General features: G+C 37.3%; 1 long non-coding RNA gene across 3 annotated transcripts in view; it reads right to left on the reverse strand.

The window, feature by feature from the left end:
- Positions 1-3,564: 3,564 nt before the first annotated feature.
- LOC144316798 (uncharacterized) overlaps positions 3,565-19,628 on the reverse strand; it is a 58,326-nt gene continuing 42,262 nt past the window's right edge. For all 3 annotated transcript variants that reach the window (XR_013382653.1, XR_013382652.1, XR_013382654.1), the window contains 2 exons: positions 5,897-6,123; positions 3,565-3,688 (listed from right to left, as the gene is read on the reverse strand). This is a non-coding gene — a long non-coding RNA (uncharacterized LOC144316798). The remainder of the gene's footprint in view (positions 3,689-5,896; positions 6,124-19,628) is intronic.

Below are 19,628 nucleotides of genomic sequence, written 5' to 3' on the forward strand. Positions count from 1 at the left end.
ATACTGTTGATGATACCTTTAGGGCTCATCTCTCTCCTAAACTGGCATGAGAGCTTCTTTCTGCTGGCACCTGCCCATTGTTGTATGAGGGGTCCTGGCGACCACAGGTTCCAGGGAATTAAGACCCTTTGGGTGGCCCCTGAGCAATGACAGATGAGAGTTGGTATAGAAATACTTATTTCTTCACCCCTCAGGAGACAATCCTGAGACCTGTTCTATGTCTCCCAGAGTCCCAAAGGGCTTAAAGCCCCAGTTGCCCACAGTTGTAGCCTGCTCAGGATAGCTTTCTTTATTGGCATCCTTTTCTCCCTGGGGTCATTTGCTCACTCCACTCAGGGCCTCCTGGGATCACCTCTCTATAATTTTTTATATAACTGGATTCTTCTCAGAATTTGCTTCTGGAGGGGCACCTGAGTGGCTCAGTCAGTTGGGCACCTACCTTCAGCTTGGGTCATGACTCCAGGGTCCTGGGATAGAGCCCCACACCTGGCTTCCTGCTCAGTGGGGAGCCTACTTCTCCCTCTCCCTCTGCCTGCCACTCTCCCTGCTTGTGTTCTCTTTCTGTGTGTTAAAAAAAATAAATAAAGCCTTTAAAAAAAAAAAGAACCTGATTCTGGAAAAATAACCCCTTGAAAATAGAGTCATCTCATATCACAACTTAAAGGAAATGCTGATAACTGTCTTAGGAGCAAGACTAAAGTCACTGGAGGTGAGTTAATAATATTGCTGAAGGGTTTGGGATTATACTAGAGGAAAAAATGGGGGTGAGACGAAAGGGACAGAATATCCACCTGTGGGCAGAAGATTGAGGAAGAAAGAAGATAGAGTGCTACAAAGATCATCTCAAGTTCCAAAGAGGGGAGGATGCCGAGTGAAAACAGTTGAACCAGACCTCGGTCTTTTCTTATTAAATTACAGTCTCAGGACATGACATGGCTAGATTGTTATTTGATTGATTTTGGTTAAATTAATGCTTTCAAAGTGGAAGCTCCAATTTAGAATGAGTTATGAACCCTGTAAAAATGATGTAAGCCACCTAAATCTTCTTCTACCTAAAATATCCCTACTTCCTTTACCTAGAATCTTTGCTCATGTTTAGGAGGTAGCTGAGGCTTCAGGGAACCCAAGGAGGTGTCCATCTTAGTACCCTGAGTCTCCTATTATAATTGCCTCTCCTTGAACCTTCTATCCATTTGTCCACCTTTCCTAAAGATAGTAAGTTCTTTGAGGGAAGGGATCATCATTCATTATTCTGATGCTGATGGACAAGTGGACTTAGTCTAGCAGCTCGTGGGTCACCAAAAGGGTTGTTTCAGCACCATCTGATCAAGAGAAGAGCAGGATTTCCACCTACAGAGCATAGATAGTATGATAACCACAGTTTAGACAAGAGAGATAGACAGCTAGAGTTAGAGACAGAGACTGAGACAGAAACAGAGGCAGAGACAGTGCTGTTGAGTATTTTTTGTTTGTTTTTTTGCTGTTTTATTTTGTTTTTGCTAAGTACATTGAGGGAGGATAGACCTCCACAGGATATGTATATTATCCTGTGAAAATTACCTACACAATGAATTTAATGACTTTTGTTGAGTGTCTCTATGAAGTTGTCAGTGTTTGGGAGCTAAGGACAATTTGACAGGTAATTCCACAACTTTGATAAAACCTACATTCTAGTGGGGTGGGGAGGGAGACCGATGGCAGATAGGTAGATACTATAACAGCAAACATATATTATGAAAAAAATAAGAGGATAATGGATGGAGGAGATGGGGAAGGGGGGTCATTTAGGTTGGTTTCAGATATTTGAGCTAAGACCTAAATAACAGGAAGAAGGAAGGACTCAAATACAGGAAAGATTGCAAAAAGAATGTTTCAGGCAGAGGAAAAACAGCATACTTTAAAACCATAGGCAAGAACCACAAGAAAGTCATTGTGGCCAGAGGAGACCATGGCAGAAGATGATGTTGGAGAGGTATGGGTCAGGCCATGTGGGGCCTTAAAGGCCATCACAAGGAATTTGGACTTTATTCTAAGTGAAATGGGAAGGCACTGGAGGATTTTAAAAGGAAAGTAATGTAATTTTGTTTTTAAGAATATCCCTCGGGCAGCCCGGTGGCTCAGCGGTTTAGCACCGCCTTTAGCCCAGGGTGTGATTCTGGAGACCCAGGATCGAGTCCCACATCAGGCTCCCTCCAGAGGGGGAGCTTGCTTCCCCCTCTGCCTGTGTCTCTGCCTCTCTCACGCGCGTGCGCACGCGCTCTGTCTCTCTCATGAATAAATAAATAAAATCTTAAAAAAAAAAAAAAAGAATATCCCTCTAGTTGCTATGGGGAGAGTGGATTGTAAAGAAGCAAGAAAACAAGTGTGGAAACATGGCTGAGAGGCTATTCAAGTGTGCAATTATAGCATTCAGGTAGGGTAGAAGCACTAAACACTGACAGAGCAGGACAATGATTTGGATATATTTTGGAGGATATGATGTTCTTTTGATACTTCCACTAGCTCTGAGAATCACTTATGTACCACCTTTCTTCTCCAAAGGTAATCCAACTTTGGTCCAAAACTCCACATCAGATTGTACAGGAATATAATCACTTTTTGGAAGCCACCTAATATTTCCTTCAGGAAAGGTCTCATAAAGACAATACTGATTAAAACAAAACAAAACAAAACAAAACAAAAACAGTAAAACCTAGTCCTAGAGCTCACACATGACAATTCTTGGGCACTTGAGGCTGAAATTCTCATTGCCTCCAGCATGTTTTGTGCCAGCTGAGAAGGCATTGCTATCACCATCACTCCTTATTTGGGTCTCCTCCAGCAGCTTGGCATCAGTCCTCTACTGTTTGGGGTGACATGGTACTAATATAAAACAGGATATGGCACACATATTCCTTGATTTAACACACACACACACATACACACACGTGCTTGGTCATTTGAAAATCTCATTCTTGTTGTCCTCATTTTTGGTGATACTCTCATCATCTGAAATGTAACTTAGATTAATAAAATGGGATAGACATTATCATAAGGACACTTTATGGGTTTTGCTGAGAGCTGCTTCTTATGTGCATGAGAAAAGATACATTTCACTCATCACAATAAAACTACATTGCTTCAAAAAGATGAACTAATCAGAAGCAGCTGGAATGAATTAAAGACACTAACAACTTAGAAATGAGACATAAGTGATCTTGTAGGGGGAAAGTACTTTTAAATTGTTTAAATGTGCTTGTCTAACATGTCACTAAAAGCTGTAATCTTCCATTTTCCATTAACAACTCCATCAATTTTTCCTTAATGTTTTAAATTAACTGTCTTCTCTCAAACATGATGCTGCTCAACATTTGAAGAAAATAGCCCTTGTTTTTCTTTTTTTTTTATTCTGGATTTAGGAAGCTGAAATAATTTTTCATTTGCATTTTTATAAAAGTTTTTTCATTTTAGAAATTGACATGTTTTCTATCATTTTAAATGTCAGAGCACTGCCCCAAAATAAATGTACCTGTCCTTTTTTAAAGTCTATGATGCCTGTGATATTAGAATTATAACTATACCAAGCAGAAGAAAATTACATTGTTTTTATAAAGATACATCATTTTTATAAAAGTCCACAGTGACCCGATTTTCACTTAATTAACTTCATCCATATATCCTTGTTCTTGTCCTTCTTGTAGCAAACTTCCTGGAAAAAAGAAACACAAGAGGGAGAATATGATCGTGTCTCTGGCACCCTATATTGAAAGGAATATGTGTTCATCTATCAGAAGGGATATATAACCCTTCACTTAGTTAGTTGATGTAGCACATCTGGCTAATGGATAAGAGAAATAGAATAGTGTTCACAGACCAAAGAAAACTGAATTTTCTTTTTCTTTAAAAAAAATTATTTATTTTTTCATGAGAGACACAGAGGGGGAGGCAGAGACATAGGCAGAGGCAGAAGCAGACCTCCTGTGGGGAGCCTGATGTAGGACTCAATCCCAGGACCCCAGGATCACGCCCTGAGCCAGGCGGACACTCAACTACTGAGCCACCCAGGTGCTCCAGAAAACCTGAATTTTCATATGAAACTATTAAGCAACCACTACTCATCATGTTGGGAAAGATATCAGACACTCCTTATAAGCCCTATTGAAGCTATTTTGTTTGGCTTTTTTACTGTAGAATGTTTACTAATTCCTTTCAATTTAAGGGATACTTACTTAGTATCAGTTTACATAGACACAAATGTAGGTATTGGGATACAAAGACTAATTAAACACAAACCATGTTCTCAAGGAGCTCAAAATTGGGGGGGGGTATAAAAATCATGTTCAAATTACTATATTGTAATGTGATAGTATCAGATAGGAGAGATTGTTTTATTTTATTTTAATATTATAATAACATTATAGGATCATGGCAGAGTGGTTAATTGTGCCTAATTTGGATAGGGAGAGGAGCACAAATTCTACAAGCCTACCCTATTTTCAATTTAACAGATTTTTTCCTTATATCCTTGTTTTCTTATTAAATAAGGGACATTATTAAACTTGAAAACTTCAAGAGTGACATTTGAAATGTGCATTGAATAATGAGAAGAGGTCTATAACACTCTGTGACTCTCTCTCAGGCTTAAATTAAGCTGAAGATATGCACAAGATATTCAGGAAAACATTGGACATATATCCTGCCTACTACAATAACTTCAGTTTTTTATGTGCCCAAAAGTAAAGAGAAACAGGAGAAAAACTCCTGATTCAGACTGTGAAATAATCTGATACACATTCCAAGGATCATAGACCCTAACCCCACATAATGGGAAAAGACTGAAAATTTTTTAACAAGGGTGTGGTGGCCATTTTTAAGTATTAGGAAGATTATTTTGGCATGATGCCTTGGTAGAGCATTGTTCCATTATCTTCTAGCAATCAGAGTTGCTTTTGCAAAATTCAGTACCATACTGATACCCAACCCTTTAAAAGCTTAATTTCTCTTTTTGACCTAAAGGTGACCTAGTTTCTCTTTTTAAATCCTAAAGGATCTTTTCTTTATTCTTGGTGTTCTGAAATTTCATCATAGTGTCTTTATTTTCTATGTTAGATTTCTGTTCTTAAAAACTTCTTATGTTACTTCTTAGATAATTCCTTACCCATAATTTTACCTGTTCTCCCTTTCCAAAATTCCAATTAAATAGTCAAACACCTGTTCATTTTTTTTAGTTCTATTTTCTGGGTCATTTCCTCAGCATTATCGTCCCATCCTCCTTCTGAATTCTTTATTTATTTGGTTGGGTTCTGGAAGAAACATATATTATTACATCCCAGAGCCTTCTCCTGTGTTCTGATCATTCCTTTTCTCTACCATCCTGTTCTTATTTCACAGGAGCAGTATCTTTTCTTATGCAAAGTTTCTTCCGCTCTCTAATTTCTGTTTTCCGTGGTTTCCTTTGTTTAATTATATAGTTAGTTGCTTTCATCTGCCTTTCATGTGAAACCTTTCCCAAAATGTTGAATGATACTTGTCTATCAGGTCTTATTTTCAACTTAGGTATGGACAAACTGATTGGAAATTCAAAGTACATAGGCAGGGCTTTTGCATATCTATATATTTAAGGGCACATCACAAAACCAGATTTCAATCGAATAAACATCAAATATCAGTATCCCTCTAGGGCCAACAAAGTTCTCTAGCCCTAACCAGTCTTCAGGTTGATGCTTGGCAGTCACTGATCTGGGAGCAAAGCAAATAGGAACTAGAAGTCTCACCAGTGTAAAAATTCTCCCTAACTCCCTTGAGTTCATCACTTAACCTTCCCTCCCCCTTTCTACTATACCTGGTATTTCCTGTGACCAGAGACTTTTGGATTTTCCTATCTCAGATTTGAACTTCAACCTTGTCTTCTGCTTACCTCTGAGTCTCACATCTTTCTAGGATTCTGTGTCAACTGGCAACTTGCTTCATGAATCCTGTGTACAGATTCAGGTGGAAACTTCCTCTGCTCTACCAAGTCAATGGCCATCCTGCTGTCCACTTTTCATCTTCAGAGACTTTTTCAACATTTCTTCTGTTATTTTTTTCTTCATATTCTGCTTGTAAAATTATAGCAGATGTCAACTCGTTCCTTAACAATTAAGTCTGCAATGCACAAAATAAATAAATAATTTTATATTAGTCTAGGTGCTCTAAAAAGTAGGTTCAGACACATGCCTATGAAAGAAAATGGGGAGGGAGCTTGGAAAGTGTGGAAGAGCCATCACACTGCAATGCAGGTGAAGGGGATATGAAAGGGAGAAAGTTTGAGTGGAAGCATCTTAGAATGCAGTGCAGTTATAAGAGAAGCTCAGCAAGGTGGTCAGGGGGGTTCGTAAGACAAGTTCACTGGTCAGTAGAGTTCTACATTTCCAAGGCATAGGTCTGACTTATTACCCCTGCCATTTTCAGTCATTGTCTAGGATCAGTCCATTGGAAGCAATGTAGGAGTGAATTTCACAGTGCAGCATCTAGGGCTGTTGGTCAGTAACGCTTTCTGTAGTTGGAGATCTGAAAGGAATATTTATATGCAGATCTTGGGGCTTCTCAACCTCCTTAATCATGAGCTAATGACTTATAAGTCTCTTCCTATATGTGTATACATCCTATTTGTTCTGTTTCTCCGGAGAGCACAGACTAATACACTATGTAAAATGTAAAATAGTACAATCATTTTAGAAAAGAGTGTAGCACATGGACAAACCTGAAGGACTTTATGTTACATAGCATAAACCAGAAACAGAAAAAAAAGAAAAAAGAAAAGAGTGTAGCAATTTCTTGAGGAAAGTTTACATCTGGGGACATTTTTTTTAATTAGAAGAAAACCTGTCAGGGAGCTTGGGTGGCTCAGTCAGTTAAGCCTCTGCCTTTGGCTCAGGTCATGATCCCAGCATTCTGAGATCATGCTGGGCTGGGTCGCTGCTCAGCAGGGAGATTGGTTCTCCCTCTCCCTCTGCCTCTCCCCTCTGCTGCCAGTTTGTGCTCTCTTTCTCTCAAATAAATAAATAAAATCTTTAAAAAGAAGAAAACTTGTCTATAATCTAGTCTCTTATAATCAGGCAGAGGGATTAGGGAAATGCTTATAAATGCTGGAAACCAGCCCATAATAGCAGTTAATATATTTTCAACATTCACTTTTAGAAATAACATTGTTCTGTGTGTTCCAATAATCTGCCATGACCTACTTCCTAAACTACAAAAATAAACTACGAAATTTACATGCCAGAATTTAGTTCTTATTAAAGATAGTAGCATATTTCTTTCAATACAGAAGTAATCAAATGAACCTAGAACAAATTAATAATATCCAAACATGACTGAGGTGTTCCTTAGCTGCACATGCCTTTTTGTACTTAAAGCAGCCCAGTCTTGTCATATGATTAAGGATGTGGAAGTACATTGTAAACCCTAAAGGGCTATGTAAGTGGTGGATACTATTCTAAGCCTAATAAGACATAAAATTGCCCTCAAATATCAATTTTTGTCATATTCTGGAGAATATTCCCAGCAGCATGGGGCCTCCAGCCTCACACAGCATGGAACTTGCAATATTCACTTTTATCTCTACCAGTTACTACTGTTTTTTCCTCTCTCTCTCTCTGTGAGGTCAGTTATTGTATTTATTCCTGAATAGCTACTCTGCTCTATCTAGAAATATTTAAAGTTCTCCTTTAATCTGTGGTTTGTTTGGCTTCATGTTAATGTATCTAGGTATAGGTTTTCCCTTACCTATCCTGTTCCCTTACCTATCCCTTACCTATCCCTTATGTATCATTCTTTAGGCACTTAAAATCTGAAGTATTTTTCTTTAATTCGGGGAAGCTCCTTGCTGTTATTTTCTCAAATATCTTCCCTCTTCCATATTTTTTTGTATGGCACTCTTATTTTCCAGATGTTGTCATTTATATTGCTTTCCTATATATATCTTTTGTTATTAATATTTATCATTTTTAATCTCTTTATTCTTTCTTGCTTCATATACAATGAATTTCACAATTTGACCTTCTAGGTTACTAGTTTATCAGGAGATATAGAATATCTCATTTCTCTACATCCTTGTCAAAATTAGTTATTTCATGGTTTTGAATCTATGTTAGTGAATGAACAATGGTGTCTCATCATGATATTGATTCATATTTCCATGTGACTAATAATGTCTACCACGTTTACATATGCTTATTGTCCATTTGTATGTTTTGTTTGGAGAAATGTCTATTCAGATCCTTTGCCCATTTTATAGCTGAATTATTTAGTCTATTATTACTGAGTTGTAAGAGGTTTTTTTTATATTTTAGATATAAGTCCATTATCAGATATATGATTTACAAATATTTCCCCCCACTTCTGTGTGGATTTTTTTTTTCACTTTCTTGATAATGTCCTTTGAAGCAAATTTTTAAAAAAATTTTAACTAAATCCAGTTTACCCATTTTTTGTTTTGTTGCTTGTTCTTTCAGTGTCATCTAAGAATCCATTGTCATATCTAAAGTCATGAAAAGTAAATAAATAAATAAATAAATAAATAAATAAAGTCATGAAAATTTAACTCTCTGTTTTCTTCTTTGAATTTTATAGTTTGGTTCCTACATTTACACCTTAATACATTTGCAGTTCATTTTTCTTTATTTTTTAAAAGATTTTATTTATTTACTCAGGAGTGACACAGAGACATAGGCAGAGGGAGAAGCAGGCTCCCCACAAGGAGCTCAATGTGGGGCTTGATCACAGGACCCTGGGATTATGCCCTGAGTTGAAAGCAGATGCTCAACCACTGAACCATCCAGGCGTCCCGAGTTAATTTTCTTTATAACGTGAAGTGATCCAATAATTATCCACTTTGCCCCAGTACCATTTATTAGAAATATTATTCTTTCCTCCCTTGAGTGGTTTTGGAAAAAATCAGTTGACCATAGACATGTGGATTTATTTCTGGGCTCTCAATTTTGTTCCACCAATCTAAAGCCAGACCTTGAAGATATTATGGGTTTGGTTCCAGACCAAAAGAGCAAATAAAGCAATAAAATGAGTCAGATGATTTTTCTGTTTCCCATTTCATGTAAAAGGTAGGTTTTAAAAAAAAAAGTTATGTTTACACTATATTGTAGTCTTTTAAGTGTGCAATAACATTATTTCTTTAAAAAACTACATACCTTGGAGTGCCTGGGTGGCTCAGTCACTAGTGTGCCTGCCTTTAGTTCAGGTTGTGTTCTCAGGTGCTGGAATTGGACCCAGAATGGAGCTCCCTGCTCAATGGGGAGTCTGCTTCTCTATCTCCCTCTGCCCCTCCCCTCTGCTCAGGAACTCTCTCTCAAATAAATAAATGAATTATTTTTAAACTACATATCTTAATTTAAAAATACTTTATAACTTAAAAAATGCTATCATCTGAGCTTTCAACAAGTCATAATCACTGATCACAGATCACCATAACAAATATGATGAAATAATGAAAAAGTCTGAAGTATTGTGAGAATTACCAAAATGTGACACAGAGACATGAAGTGAACAACTGCTGCTGGAAAAATGGCACAAATAGATTTGTTTGATGCAGGGTTGTCACAAACTTTCAATTTGTAAAATGTGCAATATCTGCAAAGTGCAATAAAGTGAAGCACAATAAAATGAGGTATGCCTGTATATATCAATCATTGTGCCAATACTGCACTGTCTTGATTACTGTCACTTTGTAGTAAATCAGGAAGTGTGAGTCCTCCAATTTTGCTCTTTTTTCCAATATTGTTTAGGCTACTCTGGGTCCCTTATAATTCCATATGAACTTTAGAATCAGTTTGTCCATTATTGCAAAAATGGAAGCTGGAATTTTGGCAAGGATTTCACTGGATAGAAGCTAAGATGGCAGAGAGTAGGGGGACCCTATGATTGTCTCATCCCTTGAACACAGCTAGATAAATATGAAATCATTCCAGACACCCAAGAAGTCAATCTGAGGACTGACAGAACAAATTGCACAATTAAACATGGAGAAGAGGCCACATCATGGAAGGTAGGATATGCAGAGACACAATTTGTGGGAGAAAAGGATGGCTAGTGCTATGGAGAGGAGGGAGCCCTGGTGACGGAGAAAGGAAGGGGGTGGGCGGAGAGAAGAGAGAGTGAGAGAAGTGCCCAGGGGATCGCAAAAGGAAAACATTTCCCCTAAGCATTTGATTGGAAAAATGAGAGGGACTGATTATCTTGAGTTTTTACAACAGTGGAGCTCTACCACCGAAGTTTTTGAGGTCTGTGCCTAGGGGCACTGCAGCCCTCCTGTGGAGAAAGATGGCAGAAACCCTGGAATGCACTGGGAGAGATAGTTTTCCCTTCTTGGAGTGCATCTGGGAGAGGCAACATTGCCTATCAGGGGACAAAGAGCTGCACCACTATACTCCCCTGCCCCTCAGTATATGGACAGAGATACCTGCTGAAGTTAGGTACCCTGGACACCTAATTTTTGCTATGCTTTACTCAAAAGTCCAAGCTTCTATATGTTGGTGAAATACTTCTTCTGCACCAGCCCCAATACATCAAGACCCTCCCCAAGAGGACCAGTGCACTCTATACCATGTCCAGTCCTAAGGTTTGGAGTTTAAAATTCAGCCAGCCTGCCTGGACTAAACACAGGTGTACTGTGCTGCCAGGTGGGCAGACGGCCCAGACACAGATAGAATGAAGGCAGGGATCTGAGGGATCCCTGGGACACAAAAAGGGAGATTGTTCACTCTTCTGTAAGAGCTTCCCAGACAGTGATGGGCCCAAACACCTTTGTCCAGGGAGGAGGGAGAGGGCTGGCACCATTTTCCTCCCCTGTACCTCAAGCATAAACTAGCTTTGGTAAGCACAGTGCCAACAGTGGAGGCTTAAATCACTTACACCAACCTCTGCAGGTGCTTCTTTTCTCAGGCAAGTATGCCAGAAAAGCAGTGCTGTGCATTCCTTCGATAGAAGATCAGCACAATCTCTGCACACACACCAAGTCTACTGACCACAGTGTGCTGCAAAGCTTCAGTTCTCAGGGAAATAGTATCAGGCCCCTTTAAACAAACAGACTACAGCAGACCTTGTTAAAACTCACCACACACTAGAAAAGGTCCAAGCACTCCCCACTGCAGCAAAGAGAAATTGTAGAGTACTGACCTACGGAAAGAGCAGTCAAAACACAGCAGCAGAGTGCACATAGCACACTAGAAACCATTCCTGAAGCACCAGGCTCTGAAAAGTATATGACCTCTTCATAATAAAGCCACTACTCTCAGCAGAGAAACAACACGCTTTTCTAACACAAAAAAGAAAACACAGACCTCAACAAAATGCCAAAATGGAAGAATTAATCCCACAAGAAAAGGTCACAGCCAGAGATCTAACTGAAACAGATTTAAGTAATATGCATGATCCAAAATTTATAGCTGGGCTTGAAAAAAGCATAGATGCATAGAAGACACTAGGAAGTCCTTTACTGCAGAGATAAAAGAAACTAGACAGGCCAAAATAAAAAATGTTATAACCAAGATGTGAAATTAATTGGATGTAATGGCCACAAGAATGGAAAGGTAGAGGAATGAATAAATTATATAGAAGATAAAATTAGGGAAAATAACGAAGCTGAAAACAAGAGGAAAAGAAAAATATTGGCTCATGAATGTAGACTTGGGGAACTCAGTGACTTCATAAAGCATAATAACATTTGTATCATAAAAGTGCCTGAATAAGAAGAGAGAAGAAAAGGAGCAAAAGGTCTATTTGACCAAGTTATAGCTGAAAACTTCTCTAATCTGGGGAAGGAAGCAGACATCCAAATACAGGAGGCACAGAGTACTCCCATCAAAATCAATAAAACCAGACCAACAGCAACACATACCATAGTAAAATTTGCAAAATATAGATATAAGGGAAAAAATCCTAAAAGCAGCAAGGGAAAAGAAATCCCTATAAGAGAAGACAAAAAGGTAACAGTAGACCTGTCCACAGAAACTTCCAAGGCCAGGAGACAGTGACATGATATATTCAATGTGCTGAAAGGTAAAAATACGCAGCCAAGAATATTATATCCAAGAAGGCTGTCATTCAGAATAGAAAGAGAGTTAAAGAGTTTCTAAGACAAACAAAAACTAAAGAGTTTGTGACCACTAAACCAGCCCTGCAAGAAATATTAAAGGGGACTCTTTGAGTGGGAAAGAAAGATCAAAACTGACAAAAACTAGAAAGGAACAGAGAAAATATACAGAAACAATGACTTAAGAAGTAATAAAATGGCACTAAACTAAAATCTATCAATAATCCCTCTGACTCTAAATGGACTACAGGCTCCATTTAAAGACATAGGGTATCAGAATGAATCAAAAAAGAAGACCCATCTAAATGCTGCCTATAAGAGACTCACTTTAGAGCTAAAGACAACTGCAGATTGAAAGTGAGAGGTTGGAGAACAATTTATCACACTAATAGACATAAAAATAAAGCCAGAGTATCCATACTTATAATAGACAAATGGTTTTAAACCAAAGACTGTAACATGAAATAAAGAAGGGTACTATAACATAATAAAGGGATCTATCCAACAAGAAGATCTAACGATTGTAAATATTTATACCCCCAGCTTGGAAACCCCAAATATATAAAACAACTAACAAATAAAAAGGAACTCATTCATAAAAATACAATAATATGAGGGGACTTTAACACCCCACTTACAGCAATGGACAGATAATCTAAACCAAAAATCAACAAAGAAATAATGGCTTTGAATGACACTGGACTAGATGGACTTAACAGATAATATTCAGAACATTTCATCCTAAAGCAGAAGAATACACATTCTGTTTAAGTGTGCATGGGACATTCTCCAGAATACATCATATACTGGGTCACAAATCAGGCCAGAACAAGTACAAAAAGATTGAGATCATACCATGCATATTTTTTGACCACAACATTATGAAACTTGAAGTCAACCACAAGAAAAAAATTGGAAAGACCACAAATATATAGAGGCTAAAGAACATCCTACCAAAGAATGAATGGGTTAACTGGAAAATTAAAGAAGAAATTTAAAACAACAACAACAAAAACATGGTACAAAACTTTTGGGATGCAGCAAAAGCAGTCCTAAGAGGGAAGTATATAGCAATACAGGCCTACCTCAAGAAACAAGAAAAACCTCAAGTACACAAACTTTCACCTAAAGGAAATAGAAAAAGAACAACAAATGAAGCTTAAAGCCAGCAGAAGAGGAAATGATAAATATTAGAGAAGAAATAAATTATGTAGAAACAAACAAAACACCCAGTAGGACAGATCAATGAAACTAGGAGCCGGTTCTTTGAAAAAATTAATAAAATTGATACACTTCTAGCCAGACTTACCAAAAAGAAAAAAGAAAGGACCCAAATAAATAAAATCACAAATGAAAAAGGAGCGATCATAACCAACACCTCAGAAATATAAACAATTATAAGTTAATATTATGAAACACTATATGCTAAAAATTTGGGCGATCTGGAAGAAAGGAATACATTCCTAGAAACATGTAAACTGCCAAAACTGAAAGAAGAAGAAATAGAAAACTTGAACAGACTCATAACCAGCAAAGAAATTGAATCAGTAATCAAAAAACTTCCAACAAACAAAAGTCCAGGGCCAGATGACTTCCCAGGGGAATTCTACCAAACATTTAAAGAAGAATTAATACTTATTCTTCTCAAACTGTTTCAGAAAATAAAAATGGAAGGAAATCTTCCAAACTCGTTCTACAAGCTCAGCATTACCCTGATTCCAAAATCAGGCAAAGACCCCACTATAAAAGAATTAAAAGCCAATATCCCTGATGGAGACAGATATAAAAATTGTCAACAAAATGCTAGCAAATCAAATCCAACAGTACATTGAAAGAACCATTCACCATGATCAAGTGGGATTTATTCCTTGGTTGTAAGGGTGGTTCGATATTCAGAGATCAATCAATGTGACACACCACATTAATAAAAGAAAGAATAAGAACCATACTCCTCTCAATAGAGGAGAGGAAAAATCATTTGACATAATACAGCATCCATTCTTGATAAAAATCCTCAACAAAGCAGGGACAGAGGCAACATACTTCAACATCATGAAGGCCATATATGAATGACCTACAGCCAATATCCCTCAATGGAGAAAAACTGAAAGTCTTTCCCCTATGGTCAGGAACAAGACAAGGATGTTCACTCTAATCACTGTTATTTAACATAGTACTGGAAGTCTTAGCCTCATGAGTCAGAAAACAAGAAGAAATAAAAGGCATCCAAATCAGCAAGGAAGAGGTCAAACTTTCACAATTCACAGATGACATGATACTCTATGTAGAAAACCTGAAAGATTGGTAGAACTGATACAGGAATTCAATAAAGCCATAGGATACACAATCAGCATACAGAAATCTGTTGCATTTTTATTCACCAATAATAAAGCAGCAGAAAAAGAAATCAAGAAATTGATCCCATTCACAATTATACCAGAAACCATAAGATTCGTAGGAATAAGCTTAACCAAAGAGGTGAAAGATCTGTACTCTGAAAACTATGGAACACCTAAGAAATAAATTGGAGATGATGCAAAGAAATGGAAAAACATTCCATGCTCATGGATTGGATAAATAAATATTGTTAAAATGTCTATACAACCCAAACAATCTACACATTTAATGCAATTTTTCACAGAGCTAGAACAAACAATCCTAAAATTTGTATGAAACCACAAAAGACCCCAAATAGCAAAGGCAACCTTGAAAAAGAAAAGGAAAGCTGGAAGCATCAAATTAAAGTCTTCAAGCTATATTACAAAGCTGTAATCATCAAGACATTATGGTACTGGCACAAAAACAGATAGATTAATAGAACAGAATAGAAAACCAAGAAATGGACCCACAACTATATGGTTAATTCATTCAACAAAGCAGGAAAGAATATCCAATGGAAAAAAAGAGTCTCTTCAGCAAATGGTATTGGGAAAACTGGACAGTAACATGTTGAGGAATGAAACTGGACCACTTTCTTACACCAGACACAAAAATAAATTCAAAATGGATGAAAGACCTAAATGTGAGACAGAAAACCATCAAAATCTTAGGACCAAAATCCTAGCTCCAGCTGAGGTCAAAGAAGTTGCTCCTCTTTGACCTCAGCTGGAGTAACTTCTTACTAGACATATCTCCAGAGGCAAGGGAAACAAAAGCAAAAATTAACTATTGGGACTTCAACAAGATAAAAGCTTCTTTTTTTAAAATAAAATTTTATTTATTTATTTATTCATTCACTAGAGACACACAGAGAGAGGCAGAGACACAGGCAGAGGGAGAAGCAGTCTCCTCACAGGGAACCTAATGTGGGACTTAATCCCAGATCCCCAGATCACACCCTGAGCCAAAGGCAGGTGCTAAACCACTGAACATGCAGGCATCCCCCAAAAAAAGCATCTTAACAGTGAAGAAAACTATCAACAAAATTAAAAGGCAACTTCTGGAATGGGAAAAGATGTTTGCACATGACATAACTGATAAATGGTTAGTATCCAAAATCTATAAAAAACTTATAAAACTAAGTAACCCCTCAAAAAATAACCCAGTTAAAAAATGGGCAGAAGACAGAAGACTTTTTTCCAAAGGAGACATCCAGATGCCTAACACAGACACGTGATAATATGCTCAACATCACTCATCATTAGGGAAATACAAACCAAAACTACAATGAGCCAGCACCTCACACCTGTCAGAACAGCTAAAATTACCAATACAGGAAACAACAGATGCTTGGTGAGGATGTGGAGAAAGGAGAACTCTCTTACACTGTTGGTGGAAATGCCAACTGGTGCAGCCACTCTGGAATACAGTATGGAAGTTCCTCAAAAATTTAAAAATAGAACTACCCTAAAACCCAGCAATAGTGCTACTAGGTAGTATCCAAAGGATATAAAAATACTAATTTGAAGGGCCACATGCACAAGCAGCATTATCAACAATAGCCAAAATATGGAAACAGCCCAAGTGTCCATCAACTGATGGCTAAAGAAGATAAGTAGTTATGGATATAGATATAAAGTATATATGTAGATATAGTATATAAGTACATATGTATATACACTTACAATGGAATATTACTCATAAAAAAGAATGAAATCTTGCCATTTGCAATGATGTGGATGGAGCTAGAGTGTATTATGCTAAGCAAAATAAGTGAAACAAAGGCAAATATCATATGATTTCACTCATATGTGGAATTTAACAAAAAAAAAAAACATGAACATAGGGGAAAAACATAAAAGAGAGAGAGGCAAACAATTAAGAATAGGGAACTTAAGTATACTTAACTAGGGACTCTTAAATATAAAGATAAACTCAGGCTTCCTGGAAGGGAAGTGAGTAGGGGGATGGGCTAAATCGGTGATGGGTATTAAGGAGGGAACTGGTTGTGATGAGCACTGGGTGTTATTTGTAAGTGACAAATCACTAAATTTGACTCCCAAAACTAATTTTACACTATATGTTAACTAACTGGAATTTAAATAAAAACTCAAGCAAACAAAAAAGATTGCACTGAATCTTAAAATAAATTTGGGTACTATTGACATCTTAACAATATTAAATCTTCCAATCCATGAACATGAGCTGTGTATGTCTTTTCAGTTATTCAGGTTTTCTTTCATTCCTATCAACAGCAATGTACAAGTCTTGCACCTCCTTGGTTACATTTATTAGTCCATTTTACTGTCCATTCTTCCTTAATGCTTGTTTTTGCAGGAGGAAATATCCTCTAATGTAGCATTTTAACATTGTAATGATTTTTTTTACTATTTTTTACTATTTTGTACTATTTTACTATTCATATCAGTGGCTGCTCTAGACCTGACCATATATATGCTAACTTCTCTGATTTATACAGACTTAGCTCCAGTGTTTTATATATTTTTTCCTCCTTTTTGTAATTTTATTGTTGTATATATCACATTGTAAATGTTATAAGCTCAATACTAAATTCTTAATCATGATTTTATACATTTTGAATAAACAGAGAAAGGAGGAGACCAAGTTTATATATTGTTCTATTATCCGTATTTATCATTTCTGGATCTCGTAATTTGTTTTTATAGAATCAAATTACCATCTGGGGTTATTTCCTTGGCCAGGTACAGCTTTGCTCCCACCTAGCTCTTTTCTTACATTACTGGAAAATATATTACATTTTTACATGCTATAGGTCCAACAATATATTATATACATATTATACAATGCTTTTTAATCAGTTAAGAAAGTAAAATAAATATATATTCATATTCCCTTCTAACTACACAATTACATAATTGCATTCATGAGTGCTCTGTCTTTTTATGTGTATTCAAATGACCATCTGGGGTTACTTACTTTTAGCCTGAAGAATAACTTCCTTTAGCATTTTTGTCAGGTGGAACTGCTAGCAACAAATTCTCTCAGTTTCTGCTTACCTGGAAATGCCTCTATTTCACCTTCATTTTTGAAAGCAAGCTTCACTGGATATAGGATTCTTGGTTGGTAGTTTTGGGTTTTGAATAGTTTGAATATGTTATCCCACTGCCTCTCAGTCTCCATTATTTCTTATGAAATGTCATTTGCCAGTCATATTGGAGTTCCCTTGTAAGTGATGAGTCATTTTTCTCTTCCTACTTTCAAAACTCTGTCTTTGACTTTCAGCGTTTTTACTATGATCCATCTGCTTGTAGGTCTCTTAGTGTTTATTTTACTTGGAGTTCATTGAACTTCCTAAATGCTGTAGATTAATGATTTCCAAAAAATTTGGGAGGTTTTTGGCCATTATTTCTTCAAATATTTTTTCTGCTCCTTTCAGTCCTCTCCTCCTGGTACTGGCATTATATGTATGTTGATGCACTTAAGGATATCCCACATTTCTGAAGCTCTGTTCATTTGTCTTCATTCTTTCTCTCTCTTCTTCAAATTGCACAATCTCTATTGATCTGTTTTCAAGTTTGCTAATTCTTTCTTCTGCCAGTTCAAATCTACTTTTAAATTTCTCTAATGAATGTCTCATTTTAGTTGTACTTACCTAATCCAGCCTTTCCATTTGGCTCTTTCTTATAATTGTATCTGTTATTGACATTCTCTATTTGATGTGACCCTATATTCTTACCTTCCTCTACATCTTTAATCATGGTTCCCTTTAATTCTTGAACATATTTACAGTGGCTTTGAAGTCTTTATTAAAGACTATTCAATATGTGGTCACTCTCATAGGCAGTTTTTATTGCTTGGAGTTTTTTTCAGAGTATGGGTCAGACTTAGTTTCCTTGCATGTCTCATGATTTTTTTGTTTGAAACTGGTCATTTGAGATAATATATTGTAGCAACTCTACGTACTGCCCCTGCCTTCCAGCACTTGTTATTGTTTGTTTGTTTACTATGTTTAGTAACTAGCTGGATTATTTTAATTTATTTATTTAGTTATTGCCTCCCACAGCATGAAGACTCTGATGTTGATTCTCAGAGAGCACAGCCTTGGGTATACCCAGAGTCACCCAAGGATGATAGTGGCTTCAGTGTGGCTCTCTTTGACTATCTCTTTCCACTAATTGCTCGATGATTGCTCTATTGTTTTAATAAGGCCCTGGGGCACCAACTGCCCCACAACTGTCCAATTAACTCAGGTAATGGCTTTCAGGGCCCCACTATTCTGTACAGTGTCTTGCTCAAGATAGAGCCTCCATTACATGAAGGAATGGGAAGAAGAAAAGAGCCAGCAATATTGACAATATTCACCCAGAACTTAGCCTCAGCCATAGTTAGCTAGGAGCAGGATTAGAAATGCTGAAGTTTTTCCTCTAAAGAAGATAGCCCTCTGACCAGGAGTTAAGGGGAGAGTGTCTTATATTCTGGGCATTACCACTCTGCGGAAGAGTTTTTGTCTTGCTGAGCAGGAAAGGGGATGTGGGTGTAGGTTTCCTTTAAATACCAAAGAGCCTCACTATTCTTACCAGGTTTTAATATGTTTTCTTGAATAAATATTTGTTATATGCCCTTAAGGACATTTGCAGGTCCTTTTGATAAGTAGGTTTTAAAAAATCATTTTCACCATTTTCACTGAAGAGCAGGTCTGTGGAGCTTCTCATACTTCATTCCAAACTATTTAGACTTCTTAATTCTTCATTAGGCTGAATGATTTGGTGAGTTTTCAATAGCCTTAATTTATTCTACTCACATAGATTATGTTATGAATGGGAGTGCCTGGGTGGCTCAGTCGGTTAAGCATCTGTCTTCAGCTCAGGTCATGATCTCAGGGTCCTGGGATCAAGCCTCACATCGGGCTCCCTGCTCATCGATGAGTCTGCTTCTCCCTCTTCCTCTCCCTCTGTGATCTCTCCCGCTCTCACTTTCTCTCAAAGGAATAAATAAAATCTTTGTAAAAGATTCTATTAAAGGTTGCCTGGGTGGCTCAGTCAGTTAAGCATCTGCCTTTGGCTCAGGTCATGATCTTGGGGTCCTAGGAGAGTCCCACATTAGGTTCCCTGCTCTGTAGGGAGCCTGCTTCTCCCTCTGCCTCTGCCTGCTGCTCCTCCTGCTTGTGCTCTCTTTCTCTCTCTCTCTCTCTCTGACAAAT

The sequence above is a fragment of the Canis aureus genome, chromosome 7, assembly GCF_053574225.1.
Source record: "Canis aureus isolate CA01 chromosome 7, VMU_Caureus_v.1.0, whole genome shotgun sequence".
NCBI classification, from domain to species: domain Eukaryota; kingdom Metazoa; phylum Chordata; class Mammalia; order Carnivora; family Canidae; genus Canis; species Canis aureus.